Raw genomic sequence first — 18,469 nt, 5'->3', positions numbered from 1 at the left:
TAGGCATTTACATTTTCCACACATTTAGGTTATGATGAATTAGGCTGCTGTGAGGATTTGTATACAAATATTTGTTCAAGTGTCTGCTTTCAATTATTTTTTGTATATATTTATAAGCATAATTCGGAGAAGGCAATGGTACCCCACTCCAGTACTCTTGCCTGGAGAATCCCATGGACGGAGGAGCCTGTTAGGCTGCAATCCATGGGGTCGCTAAGAGTCAGACACAACTGAGTGACTTCACTTTCATTTTTCACTTTCATGCATTGGAGAAGGAAATGGCAGCCCACTCCAGTGTTCTTGCCTGGAGAATCCCAGGGACGGGGGAGCCTGGGGGGGCTGCCGTCTATGGGGCCACACAGAGTCGGACATGACTGAAGTGACTTAGCATAAGCATAATTGTTAGATCATATGGTATTTATGTGATAAATTTTTAGAGGAATTGTCATATTGTTTTTCATAAGTGCTTAACATTTTCTATCTCAACCATAAATGCACTGTTTTCAATTTCTCCCCACCTTGCCAACACTTGCTATTTCATTTTATCTTTCTTACTTTCCATTTTTTCCCCTTAATAATAGCTTTCCACGTGTGAGGGGTTATCCACTGTGGTTTTAATTTGAATTTCCCTAATGACTGGTGATGTGAATCATCTCACCATGTGTTATTAGTCATTTCTATATCTTCCTTGAAAAACAAATGTGTATTCAAATCCTTACTTATATTTTAATTTGGTTTTGTGTTATTGTTGTTGAGCTTTAGGAGTTATTTATACATGCTGGGAACTTCCAGATGTTCAAGCTGGTTTTAGAAAAGGCAGAGGAACCAGAGATCAAATTGCCAACATCTGCTGGATCATCGGAAAAGCAAGAGAGTTCCAGAAAAACATATATTTCTGCTTTATTGACTATGCCAAAGCCTTTGACTGTGTGGATCACAATAAACTGTGGAAAATTCTGAAAGAGATGGGAATACCAGACCACCTGACCTGCCTCTTGAGAAACCTATATACAGGTAAGGAAGCAACAGTTAAAACTGGACATGGAACAACAGACTGGTTCCAAATAGGAAAAGGAGTACGTCAAGGCTGTATATTGTCACCCTGCTTATTTAACTTCTATGCAGAGTACATCATGAGAAACGCTGGACTGGAAGAAGCACAAGCTGGAATCAAGATTGCCGGGAGAAATATCAATAACCTCAGATATGCAGATGACACCACCCTGATGGCAGAAAGTGAAGAGGAACTAAAAAGCCTCTTGATGAAAGTGAAAGTGGAGAGTGAAAAAGTTGGCTTAAAGCTCAACATTCAGAAAACTAAGACCATGGCATCTGGTCCCATCACTTCATGGGAAATAGATGGTGAAACAGTGGACACAGTGTCGGACTTTATTTTTGGGGGCTCCAAAATCACTGCAGATGGTGACTGCAGCCATGAAATTAAAAGCTGCTTACTCCTTGGAAGGAAAGTTATGACCAACCTAGATAGCATATTCAAAAGCAGAGACATTACTTTGCCAACAAAGGTCCGTCTAGCCAAGGCTATGGTTTTTCCAGTGGTCATGTATGGATGTGAGAGTTGGACTGTGAAGCAAGCTGAGCACTGAAGAATTGATGCTTTTGAACTGTGGTGTTGGAGAAGACTCTGAGAATCCCTTGGCCTGCAAGGAGATCCAACCAGTCCATTCTAAGGGAGATCAGCCCTGGGTGTTCTTTGGAAGGAATGATGCTAAAGGTGAAACTCCAGTACTTTGGCCACCTCATGCGAAGAGTTGACTCATTGGAAAAGACTCTCATGCTGGGAGGTATTGGAGGCAGGAGGAGAAGGGGACGACAGAGGATGAGATGGCTGGATGGCATCACCGACTCAATGGATGTGAGTTTGAGTGAACTCCAATAGTTGGTGATGGCCAGGGAGCCCTGGCATGCTGCAATTCATGGGGTCGCAAAGAGTCGGACATGATTCAGTGACTAAACTGAACTGAATTTTATTATACTGATGATTGCTATAGCAAGGTGGGAAAAAAAGGATAGGATTAAGAAAGACTTATTTCTCTCTAAATTTTGCATTTCTTTTAAAAAGTCATCAGGGACAAATATTGTATTTTGAAGATTAACCTAGGTACTAGTTTCTAAACATGTGTTATACTATCCCTATTATTATATCCATATTTGAGTTTTTTTGTTTTTATTTTAAATTTATTTATTTTAATTGGAGACTAATTACTTTACAGTATTGTAGTGGGTTTTGCCATACATTGACAAGAATCAGCCATGGGTGTACATGTGTTCCCCATCCTGAATGCTCTTCCTACCTCCCTCCCCATCGCATCCCTCAGGGTCATCCCAGTGCACCAGCCCTGAGTACTTTTTTAGTAAAGTATTCTCAATGTGAAGCATATACCTTGTGTCTATGGATAATATTTATGACAATAACTTGAGGATAATTATCTAGTATGATTTCTGGTAGTCTTAAAGATTATTCAAGAGAAATACTTCTTCATGGATACACAATAGACCATGATAAAGTAAGATGATATATATTTCTTCAGTTTTTCTATGAGAGGTAAATTTTTATATTTCTTCATATCAGATTCATTACAATGAATAATATATGATTATATTTTAAATGAAATTTTGTGATTTTATTTAATATTGAGAGACTAATTAAGTTCCTTTTTCATTTGTGAGCTTGAATTAACATATTTTGGATTTATTGCTTTATAGTAGGACAAGAGAAGACAGTGTTTTGTTATTAAAAGTTTATCATATAACTGGCAATTATTTTATACCAAACCTGGATTGACTCTAGTTAGCTGGTTTTGATGTGCAGTTCAGAGAGAGGACATTTTACTACTATGCAATATATTCCTCTGCCAGGTGTTACCATGGCAACCACACAACTTTGTTTTCTTTAAATTTTTTAATAACAGATACTTACTGATACCTGAGAATTTCCCTCGATTGCTCTACTAGATTAGTGATCTAATTAACCCTAGGTTCCCAAGGGCAATGATAAAGTTTTAAATCTTGCTAATCGGGAATCTATTTAATAAGGCACTGTGGGGGCTAAACTTAGTCGGACTCATTAAAACTTTTCTGCCAGAATCCCGGAGCCTGATTTAATGAGCCCCTGAACACTGCTCTTCTAATTAGGCCATTCCCTTTCATGCTTAGAGCACAGAGTTGCCTATGATTAGTGTCATCATTTTTGATAGTGAGCATCCAAGGCCCATGATGTAAGAGAAAGAAAAAGTGAATCAAAGATTCTTAGAACCTATCTAGACTTGTAGGCACTTGGAAGTTCCCCTCAATTTTTGTTTACCAATTTCATTAAGAATATATTAAGTAACAGAAGATCCCACAATTTCTTTCAATACATTTTAGAACACAAATAAAATTATATGCATAAGGGATTATATAACAAGTCCAACAAAGCCAATAGTGATTGAGAGGGCTTGTTTGGCAAACTTCCAAATCTTGAAGGCTGATGAGATGTTGTTATTTCTAGTATCTCTTTGATTCTTAATAATTTAATACAAGAACATTTAAAGGAATCAAACAAGAATATTGTAGACAATCTTTTAGCCAATTATTTTATTCATACCAACACCAGAGGAGGAGGAGAGGAGGGAATAAAAGCTATGAGATCATCTATCCCTGTAATACTTTTAATCTCCTAATGGCTGTCATATATTACTGATACATTCAACTTCAATGATACGTAGGCTTTGGAGTGTTAAGACATGGTGGAGCTGTGTAAGCCATGAGTATATTGTTCCAAGGACAAAAAGTCTCAAATTCACTCATTGATTCTTCACAGCTCCTCACATGTATGGTTTCTCTGAGAGATAATGCCAGTGTTGAAATGCCAGAGCTCAATGCCAAGTTGAAAAGACTCAATGTAAATATCATGATTTGGGGATTTGTTTTTCTCCATTTCAATGTAGCTGCTTAAAGAACTGAATCTGCCTGGAGAGCTGCTCCAGTCTCCCAGAATTTAGTTTTCTGCATAAATTCACAGGCAAGCTCAGCATTTTAAAGACTCTTCTTTAAGAGTGAAGAAATTGAACCTAGGAAGACACATACACTGAAATAAATAATGGTAAGCTTCTTTTTAAAAACAGAAACTATTTTATGCATAATAGTATGTATATATGTTAATCCAAGCCTCTTAATTTATCCCCCAGCTCCCTTTCCCCTTTAGTAGCCATATGTTTAAGAACTGCTACAACTCAACAACAGCAACAAAATAAATCACTCAATTTAGCAATGAGCAAAGGACTTGACAGTTCTTTAAAGAAGATATACCAATGGTCAATAAACTTAAGAAAACTTGCTCGATATCACTAACCACTAGAGAAACACAAATCGCAACCACAATGAGATGCCATTTCACATGGCCTATCCATTAAAATGTCTATATCAAAAAAAAGAAAGAAAGAAAAATAATCTTGACAGGATGTTTAAAAAAAAAATGGAATTCTGGTGCATGGAATGGAAATAAAATAAAATAGTTTGGCAGTTGAGCCAAATATGACCCAGCAGATTGTTTCTGAGATCTAATAATGGTGGAGTAGGACATGGATCTTGCCATAAATACATCACTCACACGAGGACATCATAAATATATCTACAAATGGGAAAATTCTCACAGAACACATGCTGAGTACTAATGGAAGGCCTCAAAAATTTGAACAGACAAAAAGATCTTCATGTACTTTGATAGGACCCAGGGGTAAAAACGAAGAAAGAGAAAGAAGAACAAGGCCTATGCCCCTGAAAGGAGCTGAAGAAGAGGAAATGTTTCCTCACCCTGGGAAGTCTACTGATAAGATCAGGCAAAACCAAAAGGGAGCTTCAGAGGCTCAGAGAAGAGCACAATAACTGGTTTGTGGCAGCTAGAACAAAGAGAGACTTACACAGATGGACAGTACCACCACCCTGCATGTGCCAGTCTGAGACATATGTCCACTGACATGGGCAGGGGCTAGGAACTGAAACTGAAGCTCCGGGTTTAGAGGACAGACCTGGGAGAAGACAGATGTTGGCTGCATGGAGATAGCCTGAAGGGACTGGAATGTGGTAAGGCTGAAACCAGGAGTGTTCCTAGAAGAAATCCAGGTCCACCAAAGAAGCAAACCATCATTATTAAATGGTGCATGAGAGGAGGGGCAGGGTTTTGTCTTCAGTCTTTTTCTCCATGTACCAGGCCCCAGTCCTGCAGGCTTTAGGAAAGCATACCCCAGCAGTCACTGAGATGAATTCCCATGACCCAGGCACTGCCTCAGTCAACTCCCACCTGAGGGGGTTCATGTGCACTAGCCACTGCCTGAGTGAGCTTCTGAGCCAACTACTGCCTCAGAGGCCCTGGGCGCAGAGCTCAGTGGATTGCCAATGCACAGAGGTAAGGTTGAAACCACAGCTGAACCCTAAGGACCACACAACTTAGAAAGCAGGGCTAAAATCTCTTGTCACTGTTGCATGAGCTGCAAATTTATACCTTCACCACTGCCTTTATAAATTTAGCACCTGTAGGACGTACAAACAGACAATGGGTGCTCTGACAGCTGGGGCAGGTCTGTCCTTAGCACCTATGGGCTTTGTGGGCATACTCATCAGGAGCTGGGCTGGGCCACTGGGTCAGGGTCTGAGATGCCTCCATAACTCCCACAGAGGGTCCAGGTAACTTACTACTGAGGTCCTGGGACCTGTCTTCAATGGATCTACACTAGTGACCTTGTGAAAATAATGCCTGAGGGACACTAGGGCCAATTGCTGACATTCTCACAGTTGAGGTAGGGTCAAGGGCAGTGCCAACAATAGTGTACTTTGTGAGACCACACAACAGATGAAAGGTTACACAACAGAGCACACTCACCAGTGAACAGCTTCGGTGGAGGAATATGCTGGTTCCTCTCCCAGTGGGGCCGCTCCTATCTTGCCAACCTAGCACCAAAACTCAGAAGTGTAGCTCAGAAACAAACATGAGGGAATCTGCTCCAATGATTAGGAACAAGCCTCTGCCTCTGACAGGGAAGTGACAACCACAGAAAAAAGAGGAGGCCCTGCTCCATATCCAGTGCAGGCTTTGGTCACCACAACATGAGTGACACCTCCTATCAAGAGGACAATGGCCAGCATATACTTAGAAAAGAGGAGCAAGAATCCATAGTAAAAAACAGCCCTCACACCAAAAGCTATTAAACCCACTCTTTATACACATGGAATGAGTGAGTGAGTGAGGTTGCTCAGTCATGTCTGACTCTTTGCAACCCCATGGACTGTAGGAGCCTACCATGCTCCTCTCTCCACGGGATTTTCCAGGCAAGAGTACTGGAGTGGGGTGCCATTTCCTTCTCCAGAGGATCTCCCCAACCCAGGGATCGAACCCAGGTCTCCTGCATTGTAGGCAGACGCTTTACTGTCTGAGCCACCAGGGAAGTCATACACATGGATGATCCTAACAAATATAGCTCTCCAAGGCCATAGTAAATAATTGTTTCTCCTAAACTCATGGAGCAAGAAAAATATAAGTAAAATGAAGAAGCAGAAGAACCACCCTCAATTAAAAGATCAAGCTAATTTCACTGCTGAAAAACATAAAATAGATTCACATAAACCAAAAGTAACAGAACAGAAGCATAGTACAAAAGGAAATCACTGAACCACAAAAGGAAAACAAAACAAACAAACAAAAAGTCTACAGATAATAAATCCTGGAGAAGATTTGGAGAAATAGGAACTGATAAGGTCCACATGGGGTCTCATTGATAAGATGGCTCCCTATGTCGACCTTGGAAATGAGGAATAAAATCACAGTGATCCATGAAACTGACCAAATTGCCCAAATGGCATCCTGTTATCTCATTGGCACTTATCTTCTCAAAGCTGTGAGACCACCAGATTCCACACCTCCAGCTGTGTTACCATCCCTTCAGAGAATTTTTCATTGGTGAGGTATAAGAAGGACTCAGTCAGAAAGGGAGAAAGCTGGTTCTCCTTAAGGACCAGTCACCCTCTCTTTTCCCTCTAATAAAATTCCCTTTTCTTGCCTGACTGCCTGGCTCACTCTCTTTTATCTTCACTAGCCTTATATTCGGTGCAGAAACCCAGAGATCCACCCCACTGGATGGGCTCCTCTCACAAGAGCCCACCTCCGGTGATCCCCTCCCTTGGACCCTGCTGAGAAACTGAGACAAGCTCTGGGTCGGGACTCTCCACGTGCCTTGCTGGACTGACACCCACACACTAGCCCACATTTCATCCGTTGGTTACAAGGGAGAATGAAATCCCATTCTCTTGGATTCTTTCTTTCACCTTATTTCCAAGTCCTAGCACTAGGTGGGAGGATCCCCAAGGCCCTCGAAACCTTGGCCTTGTGCCCCATCTGACTTTGAAATAGGGGATGATCATTTCAAAGCAGACTATTCTTACTCTCTGAGAAAGTTCTGATAATGGGGACGTGTTTTCTCTCGGACCTACCTCCTCACTCTCTCCTCACTTTCTTTCGCCCTTGTCTAACCTCCCTATTCAGCCGCAATGGGAAATTCTCAGTCCCAGACCTTAAAATCTACTCCTCTAGGATGCCTTCTCCAAAACCAAAAGCTTTGGGCTTTTGGGAGGGGAGGTATAGACTAAAAAGGGGAGGTATAGACTAAAGGGGAGGTATAGACTAAAAAGGGGAGGTATAGACTAAAAAGACTTATTTACTATTCTAACACTGTCTGGCCACAATACAGACTTGATAACAGGTCCCAATGGCCAGAAAATGGAACTCTTGATTTTAACACACCACAGGACCTTGGTAACTTCTGCCGCAATGGCAAGTGGTTAGAAATCCCTTATGCTCAGGCTTTCTTTGCTCTTCGCTCTTGACCTCTCTCTGTGAATCCTGTACTACTTCTCAAATGCTCCTAGCCTACTCTGGGCCACATTCTCCTAATACAATGTCTCCGATCCCTGTTCAGACTTTTCTTCTTCCTTTGGCCCTTCTGACCACAGCCCACCCCCTAGCACTCCCAGTCCCCTTTCAGCCACTCCAGATCCAGTTCCACAACCTCCACCTTATGTCCCCTCCTCCCTCCCTCCTTCTCAAGGCCACCCCAGCTGCCAACCCCCTCCCCAGCCTGTGCCTGAGATAAGCTCTGAGACCTCAGCCCCACCCTCTACCCTGAGGATCCCAAGGCTTTACCCAGACCTCCCTAGATCCCCTCCACGTACCTGGTTCCAAACAACTTTAAAACAGGAAACTTCACTGCAGGACCCCACTCCTTCCCCTGCCCCACTCCTCCCTTTATGGGAAGTAGCTGGAGCAGAAGGCATTGTTTGGGTTCATGTCCCATTCTCCCTCACCAATTTATCTCAGGTTGAAAAGCATCTTGGCTTCTTCTCCTCAGACCCTGATAATTATTAAAAGAATTCAAGTATCTTAGCAGTCTTATGACTTAACCTGGCATGATATTTACATCGTACTTTCCTCCACTCTCCTCCCAGAATGAGTATGGCAAGCCTCTTAGGTGCATGCTGATGAGATACACTGGAGAGATGACACTAAGCCTATAGGGGCAACGGCTGTCCCTTGAGATGATCCCAACTGGGATTATTAGGCAGGGGGACCTGGACCAGCAGCCGGTAATCACATGGTTGCTTACCTCATTATGGGCCTTCAAAAGGCAGGGCATAAAGCTGTTAACTCTGATAAACTCCGGGAAATAACGACTAGATGAAAACCCAGCACAATTTCTAACCAGGTTAACGAAGAACTACAAAAATATACAAAATTAGACCCCACTTCAGCAGAGGGCACCATTGTCCTTAACACCCATTTTATCTCCCAGTCATCCCCAGATATTGTAAAGAAACTTAAAAAAGGCAGAAGAAAGCTTCAAACCCCTCAATGAGACCTTTTAAATTTAGCCTTTAAGATTTTCAATAACCGGGAAGAACAGGCAAAGCTAGAGTAGGCCCAATGAGATCAGGCCAAATGCCACGTTTTAGCCACTGCCCTACATAGCTCCATGCCTCCATCAGCCAAAAAAGAAAGGAAGCCACCTGGGCCCTCCTGCAAATGCAGCAAAGAAGGCCACTGGGCCCGCTCATGCCTAAAGACAAGGCCCCCTCCAGGCCCATGTCCCAGCTGTGGCATAAAGGGACATTGAAAGGTTGACTGCCCAAATCCCCATCCATAGATCTGGACATCTCCTCTTGATCTAGAGCAGGAGTCCTCTGACCCAGCTCTGCCCAGGCTCCTCAGACACTGCTGAAGACTGAAGATGTGCAGGGTCTCAGGCCCCAATTCTCATCACCTTTAAGGAGCCCAGGGTAACTCTTACAGTGGCAGGTAAGCCAATCTCCTTTCTCATTGACAGGGGGGCAACTTACTTTGCTATGCCTGCCTACTCCAGAAAAGCCAGGGTCTCTCAGGTCTCTGTAATGGGGGTTGACAGTTTAAAATCTACACCACGAATAACTGAGCCTCTACATTGCACACCTCAAGATACCTCATTTTCCCATTCTTTTCTCATACTCCCAAAATGCCCCCCTCCTATTCTTGGGAGATGCCTTCTCTCAAAATTCAAAGCCTCTATTACTATCCCAAGCCCACCCTCTGATCTAGCCTAGTTACTGCTCCTTAAAACCCACCACCTCTGACATTCATTTACAACAGGCTCCTTTCTGTTTTTTTCAAACAAAACTCTATAAACAATTCTTACCCCTAACTAAGAACTATACCGCCACACCTCTGTACACACTTCACATCTCTCCTTCCCTTCAGGCGGATCTGTCTATCATGTCTCAGGAACTGCAGGACATTCTCTTACTTTCTCAGGGAGACTACCTTCTGCATATGGTATAAATACTCCTCTGGTAGGGGCTACACTGGCGAGTTCACTGTCAATTTCAGAGACTACTAACAAGTTCCCAGAAAAACTTGATTTCAGCTGTTGTCTTCTTACTCCTGGAATATTTTTCTTATGTGGAACCACTACTTATTATGTCTTCCCATTAACTGGATAGGAACATGCACCCTAGTATATCTGGCCCCAGATATTTCTATTGCTCCTAACAATCAGACCTTTCCTATCCCACTAACTTATAACAGACCCGGACAGGCAATTCAATTCATTCCTCTATTAATCAGTTTAGGAATAGCCAGTGGGATTGGGACAGGGACTGCAGGACCCAAAACCCTTTAAATTACTATCAAAGCCTTTCTGCAGACCTCACTGACAGCCTAGAAGAAAGAGTTAACAGCCTTATCACTATCCAAAACCAGCTAGATTCCCTGACAGCCTTGGTCCTCCAAAACAGAAGAGGATTAGACCTCCTCACAGCAGAAAAAGGAGGCTTACACCTATTTTTTGGAGGAAGCCTGCTGTTTCTACAGCAATAAATCAGGCGTTGTAAAGGCAGCAGCAAGAAATCTGACAAACAGGGCCTCAAGAATATGCCAACACCTCAGTAATTCATGGGAAAACTGGTTAAGCAATTGGAATTGGATACCCTGGGTCCTACCTTTTCTAGGCCCTCTCCTTCTACTTACCTTTATTCTAAATTTTGGCCCATGTTTAATACTTCTATTTTCAAAATTTCAGGATCGCTTACAAGCCTTCACCAACCTAACTATCCACGAGCTACTTCTAACTCACTCAGATTATCAAAAACTTTGACCCCACACAAATCCCCTTTGGCCGGCATTCCAGCCTTTTCTTATCTTACCCCTATCCTGCAGGAAGCAGTTATAAAAGATTGACCTTCAGCCCTTATCCTAAATCAAAAAGGCTGGAATGATAGGGTCCACATGGGTCATTTATAAGATGGCTTGTTATGTTGACCTCCCAAACAAAGATTAAAATCACAGTGGTCCTTGAGACTGACCAAATTGCCCAAATGGCATCCTGTTATCTCACTGGTGCCTATCAAAGCTGCGAGACCACTAGATTCCAGACCTCTGGCCAGGTGACCATTCCTTCAGATAATTTTTCATTGGTGGGGTATACTCCGTCAGAAAGGGAGGACACTGGTTCTCCTTAAGGGCCAGTCACCCTCTCTTTTCTCTGTAATAAATTTCCCTTTTCTTGCCTGACTGCCCAGCTTGCTGTCTTTTTCTGTGCACTCGCCTTACAGGAACCTTCCTACACTGTTGATAGGAATGTGAATTGATATCGCCACTGTAGAGGACAGTATGGTGGTGGTGGTGGTTTAGTCACTGAGTTATGTCTGACTCTTGCAACCTCATGGACTGTAGCTCACCAGGTTTCTCTGTCCATGGGATTTCCCAGGCAAGAATATTTGAGTGAGTGCCATTTCTTTCTCCAGGGGATCTTCTTAATCCAAGGATTGAACCCAGGTCTCATGCATTGCATACAGATTCTTTAATGACCGGAGTCACCAGTGAATCCCTGGAGAACAGTATGGAGGTTCCTTAAAAATCAGACGTTATTTCTTTTGTTACTATTTTTTCAGCCACCAAATTTCTCTTTTCTCATAGGGACTCTGACAACATGAATAATAGGTCTGTTGGAGTCCTATAGAGCTCTGAGTTTGTATTTATTTGCTTTAAGCTTATTTTATTTTTTACAGGGGGATAATCTCTACCATTCTACCTTCATGTTCACTGATTCTTTTCTTTACCTTCCTTTTTCTACTAATTAACCCATCCAAAGCTTTAGAAAACTGATATTGTGCTTTTTAGTTCTAAAATTTCCATTTGATTCTCCTTTCTATGTTTTATTTCTTACTGAGAACTTTTATTTATCGATTGACATATTTATTTTAAAAAAATCAACTGTTTTTAATTAGTCATTGAATCAATTTTATGACATCTGTTTTAAAGTCCTTGTCAGATAAATCTAAAATCTGTGTCATCTCATTGACAATATTTGCTGATTTTACTTTCAATTTATGGTTTTCTTATTTCTTTCTTATAGGATAACTTATATAATGATTTTCAAAGCCATCCTGAGCATTTAGGGTATAATATTCTGAGACTTTAAATCTTACTTAAATTTTGTTTTACTAGATCTCGTCTAATAACATACAGGTTACTGCATGGTGAGGGTAAAAGTACAGGTATTCCACTTGGCCTCTTTTGACATTTTAGGGAGGAAGGGGGCCTATTACTCTTCTAATGATTTCCATTTGTGCTGACATGTAACCAACCAGTAGGGATAATAATATATGGATTTTAGTAATGGATGCTTATGTTGATTTATTTCTTAGCATAATTATTTGTAACATTAAAGTGGTTAGTCAAATATCATGAGCTGGAGCATGTTTTCCCTTTTGTTTTAATATTAGTATGTTATTTTTCCCTTAATTATTTCATTGGCTATGTGACTAAAATTAAGAGAGCCTTGATTTTTTTTCCTTGATCCTCCAACATGTTTTGAGTAGTTACTTGTTTGTTGTTATTAATTTTTTCTTTAAAGGTTTCCTCCGTAATGTTTTCTTTACCTCTCTTTTCTATCAAGTGCACAACCTAATCTTAAAAAGTCAAATTTATTGGACTAAGAGCATACATTTATCAAAGCCAGGGGATACTTGAAACAACTGATAGTCCCAAAGCCTATATATAGTACATTTTTGCTATACATACATATTTATGATGAATTTGAATTTATGTTAGGTATAGTAAGAGATTAGCAACAATAGATAATAAGAGGAAAATTATAACAATATATTGTAGTAAGTTATGGGAATCTGATTCTATATCTCTCTCAAAATACCTCATTGTGCAAAAGTAATGTGTTTTTCATCTTAAATAAGAACTTATCACATATGTACAACATTTACAATTGAGGTGCCATAGAAAAACATGCACAATTTTTTCCTTACTCTTGTCTTCATATTCCCATGGATAGATTTATTCTTACCATAGATCTTAGCAACCTAAGTGTACATTTTTAGTGTCCTTATTAAACCAAGAACTATTATCTTTTTCACTTAAAGAAACCACTTTCTGAGTTCTGTTTTTATTTTCAAGTTTCCAGATTTACTATTCTTGCTCTACAGAATTATTAAATAAAATCAGTTCAGTTCAGTTCAGTCACTCAGTCGTGTCCAACTCTTTGTGACCCCATGAATCGCAGCACGCCAGGCCTCCCTGTCCATCACCAACTCCTGGAGTTCACTCAGAATCATGTCCATCGAGTCAGTGATGCCATCCAGCCATCTCATCCTCTGTCGTCCCCTTCTCCTCTTGCCCCTAATCCCTCCCAGCATCAGAGTCTTTTCCAGTGAATCAACTCTTCGCATGAGGTGGCCAAAGTTTAAACACAATACTGCTGCAATACTGTGACAGTTGACATAATAGCCAAAATGACTCAGTTCAGTTCAGTTGCTCAGCCATGTCCAACTCTTTGTGACCCCATGGACTGCAGCATGCCAGGCTTCCCTGTCCATCACAACCCCCCAGAGCTTGCTCAAACTCATGTTCACGGAGTTAGTGATGGCATGCAACCATCTCATCCTCTGTCATCCCCTTCTCCTCCCACCTTCAATCTTTCCCAGCATCAGGGTCTATTCCAATGAGTCAGTTCTTTGCATCAGGAGGCCAAAGTATTGGGGCTTCAGCTTCAGCATCAGTCCTTCCAACAAATGTTCAGGACTAATTTCCTTGAGGATTGACTGATTGGATGTCCTTGCAGTCCAAGGGATTCTCAAGAGTCTTCTCCAACATCATAGTTCAAAAGGATCAATTTTTCGGCACTCAGCTTTCTTTATAGTCCAACTCTCACATCCATACATGACTACTGGGGAGAAACAAATCTTTGACTAGATGGACCTTTGTTGACAAAGTAATGTCTCTTCTTTTTAATATGCTGTTTAATTTTGTCATAGCTTTTCTTCCAAGGAGCAAGTGTCTTTTAATATCATGGCTGTAGTCACCATCTGCAGTGATTACAGAGTTCAAGAAAATAAAGACTGTCACTATTTCCATTGTTTCTCCATCTATTTGCCATGGAGCGATGGGTCCAGATGCCATGCTCTTAGTTTTTTAAATGTTGAGTTTTAAACTAGCATTTTCACTGTCTTTTCACTTTCATCAAGAGGCTCTTTAGTTCTTCACTTTCTGCCATAAGGGTGGTGTCATCTGCATATTTGAGGTTATTGATATTTCTCCCGACAATCCTTGATTCCAGCTTGTGCATTATTCAGCCTGGCATTTCTCATGGTCTGCTCTGCATGTAAGTTAAATAAGCAGGGTGACAATATACAGCCTTGATGTATTCTGTTCCATGTTGTTGTTCCATGTTGTCCCATGTCCGGTTCTAACTATTGCTTCTTACCTGAATACAGATTTCTCAGGAAGCAAGTAACATGGTCTGGTATTCCCATCACTTGAAGAATTTTCCACAGTTTGCTTTGATCTACATGACATAGTCAAAGGCTTTGGCATAGTCAATAAAGCAGAAGTAGATGTTTTTCTGGAGCTCTCTTGCTTTTATGATGATCCAACAGATGTTGGAAATTGGATCTCTGGTTCCTCTACTTTTTTGAAATCCAACTTGAACATCTGGAAGTTCTTGGTTCCTGTACTGTTGAAGCCTGACTTGGAGAATTTTGAGCATTATTTTGCTATCATATGAAATGAGTGCAATTGTGCGGTAGTTTGAACATTCTTTGGCATAGCCGTTCTTTGGGATTGGAATGAAAACTGACCTTTTCCAGCCCTGTGGCCACTGCTGAGTTTTCCAAATTTGCTGACATATCAAGTGCAGCACTTTCACATCATCATCTTTTAGGAATTGAAGTAGGTCAACTGGAATTCCGTCACCTCCACTAGCTTTGTTCATAGTGATGTTTCCTGAAGCTCACTTGACTTCTCATTTAAGGATGTCTGGCTCTAGGTGAGTGATCACACAACCATGGTTATCTAGGTCACAATGATCTTTTTTGTATAGTTCTGTGTATTCTTGCCACCTCTTCTTAATATCTCTGCTTCTATTTTGCCCATACTATTTCTGTCCTTTATTGTGCCCATCTTTGCCTGAAATGTTCCCTTGGTATCCCTCATTTTCTTGAAGAGATCTCTAGTCTTTCCCATTCTATTGTTCCCCCATATTTCTTTGCACTGATCTACTATGTGACTTATTGGCAGGATACATTTGACAAAGGGATAATCCACATCCCAAGGGGAATGAGTATGGTGGTGAGAGGTTTTATCATACTACTTAAAATAATGTGTCCTTTAAAACTGTTGACTAAAAACCATAGTCGCAACCTGAAAGTAGAGACTTATTTTATTTGGTGAGAATGTTAGGAAGTTGAGCCCAGGAGACAGCATCTCAGTAGCAGGGGCAAGTCAGTCTATATACAAGTTTGCAACAAAAGGAGGAAGCAGTCTGAACATCAAAGATCAGATATCAAATTAAGGAATTTAGTTTTCTGTGTATATGAAAACACAAGCCTCTGGACTCACTGATTTCCTTCCTTTCATATGTTTCTCAGCTGTTTGGGGCCAGTCTTGTTTCCTTGTTCACCTTGCTTCTTGCATTTCACCAGCTCCTCAGCACTTACCTTGAGGGGTGGCGGCATCCTCTGGATTGCAGTTTTGGTTGCCCTTGTTCACATTTGGAAGCCAGAAATCGCTGATGGCTGTGACTTTTTTTGATGATTAATATAGCAGGAGCTATTTTCATTTCACAAAACTTAAGAACTTTTATTTCTAGAATTTTTCATTTAATATTTTCTATTCATTTTACTCGGAGAAGGCAATGGCACCCCACTCCAGTACTCTTGCCTGGAAAATCCCATGGATGGAGGATTTTACTATGTTAGCCACTCAGTCATGTCTGACTCTTTGTGACCCCATGAACTGTAGCCTGCCAGGCTCCTCTGTCCATGGAATTCTCCAGTCAAGGATACTGGGGTGGATTGCTATTCTTTTCTCCAGGTGATCTTTCTGACTTAGGGATTGAACCAGGGTCTCCTGCACTGCAGGCAGATCCTTTACCACCTGAGCCACCAGGGAAACCCAACAGCTTACCATGGGTAACTGGAAACATGGAAAACAAAACCATGGATAAAGGCAGGGGAACTACTATATAAGAAATACTAAGCAAAATAGTTATATCAAACCCACAAAATATTGCTAGAGAAGTTAAAAGAAAATTAGTGTTTAGATGTATAATATGGCTTTTGACTGAGGCATAATATTTTACCATAATTATTCTCTCTCAGTCGATATATGGACTAACATAAACACTAGAAGTAAATGCATAATATGTTTTTACATCCTTCAAGTACACTGTCAACTGAAAAAAATACTCAAGAGTTAAGAATTAAGTATATTTGATGAGAATCATGAGGAGCCCAAGTCCAGGAAACAGCATCTCAGGTAGCCCAGAGAGACTCCTAGGAGGTGAGGGAAAGATTCAGGCTATATAGAAGTTTGCAGCAAGGAGACAGGTAATCTGAATACAAAAGAACACTGTTATTAAGGAAAAGTGGATCTCACACACTAAGGGATTTAGCACTCTTCTGTGTATAGGAAGATGCAAGAGTCTAGGTTTACTGAAATTATTTCTTTTATATACATCTCAGTTATCTGGGGTCACATCTTGCTTTTTGAATGGCTATTGTTCACATCCTTAATTTCTCATTTACCTTAAGGAGTGGAGAATATGGTGGATGGCTGCTTCTTGCACTTTCTCATATCCACCCAGCTCTAAGTTGCTCAGCTCTTACAGTGGACAAAGTGATTGATGGCAGCTGAATGGCTGGTATTGTTTAACCTGGGCTCATAAGTTTGCATTTGAAAGACTGGAATTCCTGAATGACTGTAATATGGCTTGTTTACTGGTATAGCAGAAAATATTTCATTTCACAACACAATGATTTCTCAGAAAGTACACACCTAAAGAGCCACTGATCATAATTTTTTTTAAATGATACATTAAATTTTATCAAGCTGAAAAACTTTGTTCATCAAGATACACTTGTCAGAAAACAAACAGGTCAGCCACAGAGGTACTTTGAATAGGTACTTTGGTTCAAAATATTATACTTAAAATATTTTGCAATTAAATGATATAAATATGATACTGGTGAATTTAAAGTTCTTACTTCATTGCAAAATAAATCAAAGATGAAGCAGACAGGTTAATCAGATCAGATCAGATCAGATTAGTTACTCAGTCCGACTCTTTGCGACCCCATGAATAGCAGCATGCCAGGCCTCCCTGTCCATCGCCAACTCCCGGAGTTCACTCAGACTCACGTCCATTGAGACAGTGATGCCATCCAGCCATCTCATCCTCCCTCGTCTCCTTCTCCTCCTGACCCTAATCCCTCCCAGCATCAGAGTCTTTTTCAATGAGTCAACTCTTCGCATGAGGTGGCCAAAGTACTGGAGTTTCAGCTTTAGCATCATTCCTTCCAAAGAAATCCCAGGGCTGATCTCCTTCAGAATGCACTGGTTGGATCTCCTTGCAGTCCAAGGGACTCTCAAGAGACTTCTCCAACACCACAGTTCAAAAGCATCAGTTCTTCGGCGCTCAGCCTTCTTCACAGTCCAACTCTCACATCCATACATGACCACAGGAAAACCATAGCCTTGACTAGACGAACCTTTGTTGGCAAAGTAATGTCTCTGCTTTTGAATATGCTATCTAGGTCGGTCATAACTTTCCTTCCAAGGAGTAAGTGTCTTTTCATTTCATGGCTGCAGTCACCATCTGCAGTGGTTTTGGAGCCCAGAAAAATAAAGTCTGACACTGTTTCCACTGTTTCCCCATCTATTTCCCATGAAGTGATGGGACCAGATGCCATCCATTATCTTCGTTTTCCGAATGTTGAGCTTTAAGCCAACTTTTTCACTCTCCTCTTTCACCTTCATCAAGAGGCTTTTTAGCTCCTCTTCACTTTCTGCCATAAGGGTGGTATCATCTGCATATCTGAGGTTATTGATATTTCTCCCGGCAATCTTGATTCCAGCTTGTGTTTCTTCCAGTCCAGCGTTTCTCATGATGTACTCTGCATAGAAGTTAAATAAGCAGGGTGACAATATACAGCCTTGACGTACTCCTTTTCCTATTTGGAACCAGTCTGTTGCTCCATGTCCAGTTCTAACTGTTGCTTCCTGACCTGCATATAGGTTTCTCAAGAGGCAGGTCAGGTGGTCTGGTATTCCCATCTCTTCCAGAATTTTCCACAGTTTATTGTGATCCACACAAAGGCTTTGGCATAGTCAATAAAGCAGAAATAGATGTTTATCTGGAACTCTCTTGCTTTTTAGATGATCCAGCGGATGTTGGCAATTTGATCTCTGGTTCATCTGCCTTTTCTGAAACCAGCTTGAACATCTGGAAGTTCATGTATTGCTGAAGCCTGGCTAAGAGGAGCAACCCCATGTCCAAGGAGAGGTGGCTGCACTGGCGCAGGAGGGCAGAGAGGAGCTACTCCACATTCAAGGTCAGGAGTGGTGGCTGTGAGGAGATACCCTTCGTCCAAGGTAAGGAGC

The sequence above is a fragment of the Bubalus kerabau genome, chromosome 1, assembly GCF_029407905.1.
Source record: "Bubalus kerabau isolate K-KA32 ecotype Philippines breed swamp buffalo chromosome 1, PCC_UOA_SB_1v2, whole genome shotgun sequence".
NCBI lineage: Eukaryota > Metazoa > Chordata > Mammalia > Artiodactyla > Bovidae > Bubalus > Bubalus kerabau.
The sequence above is the reverse complement of the archived record's forward strand: the minus strand, read 5'-3'. Positions refer to the sequence as shown.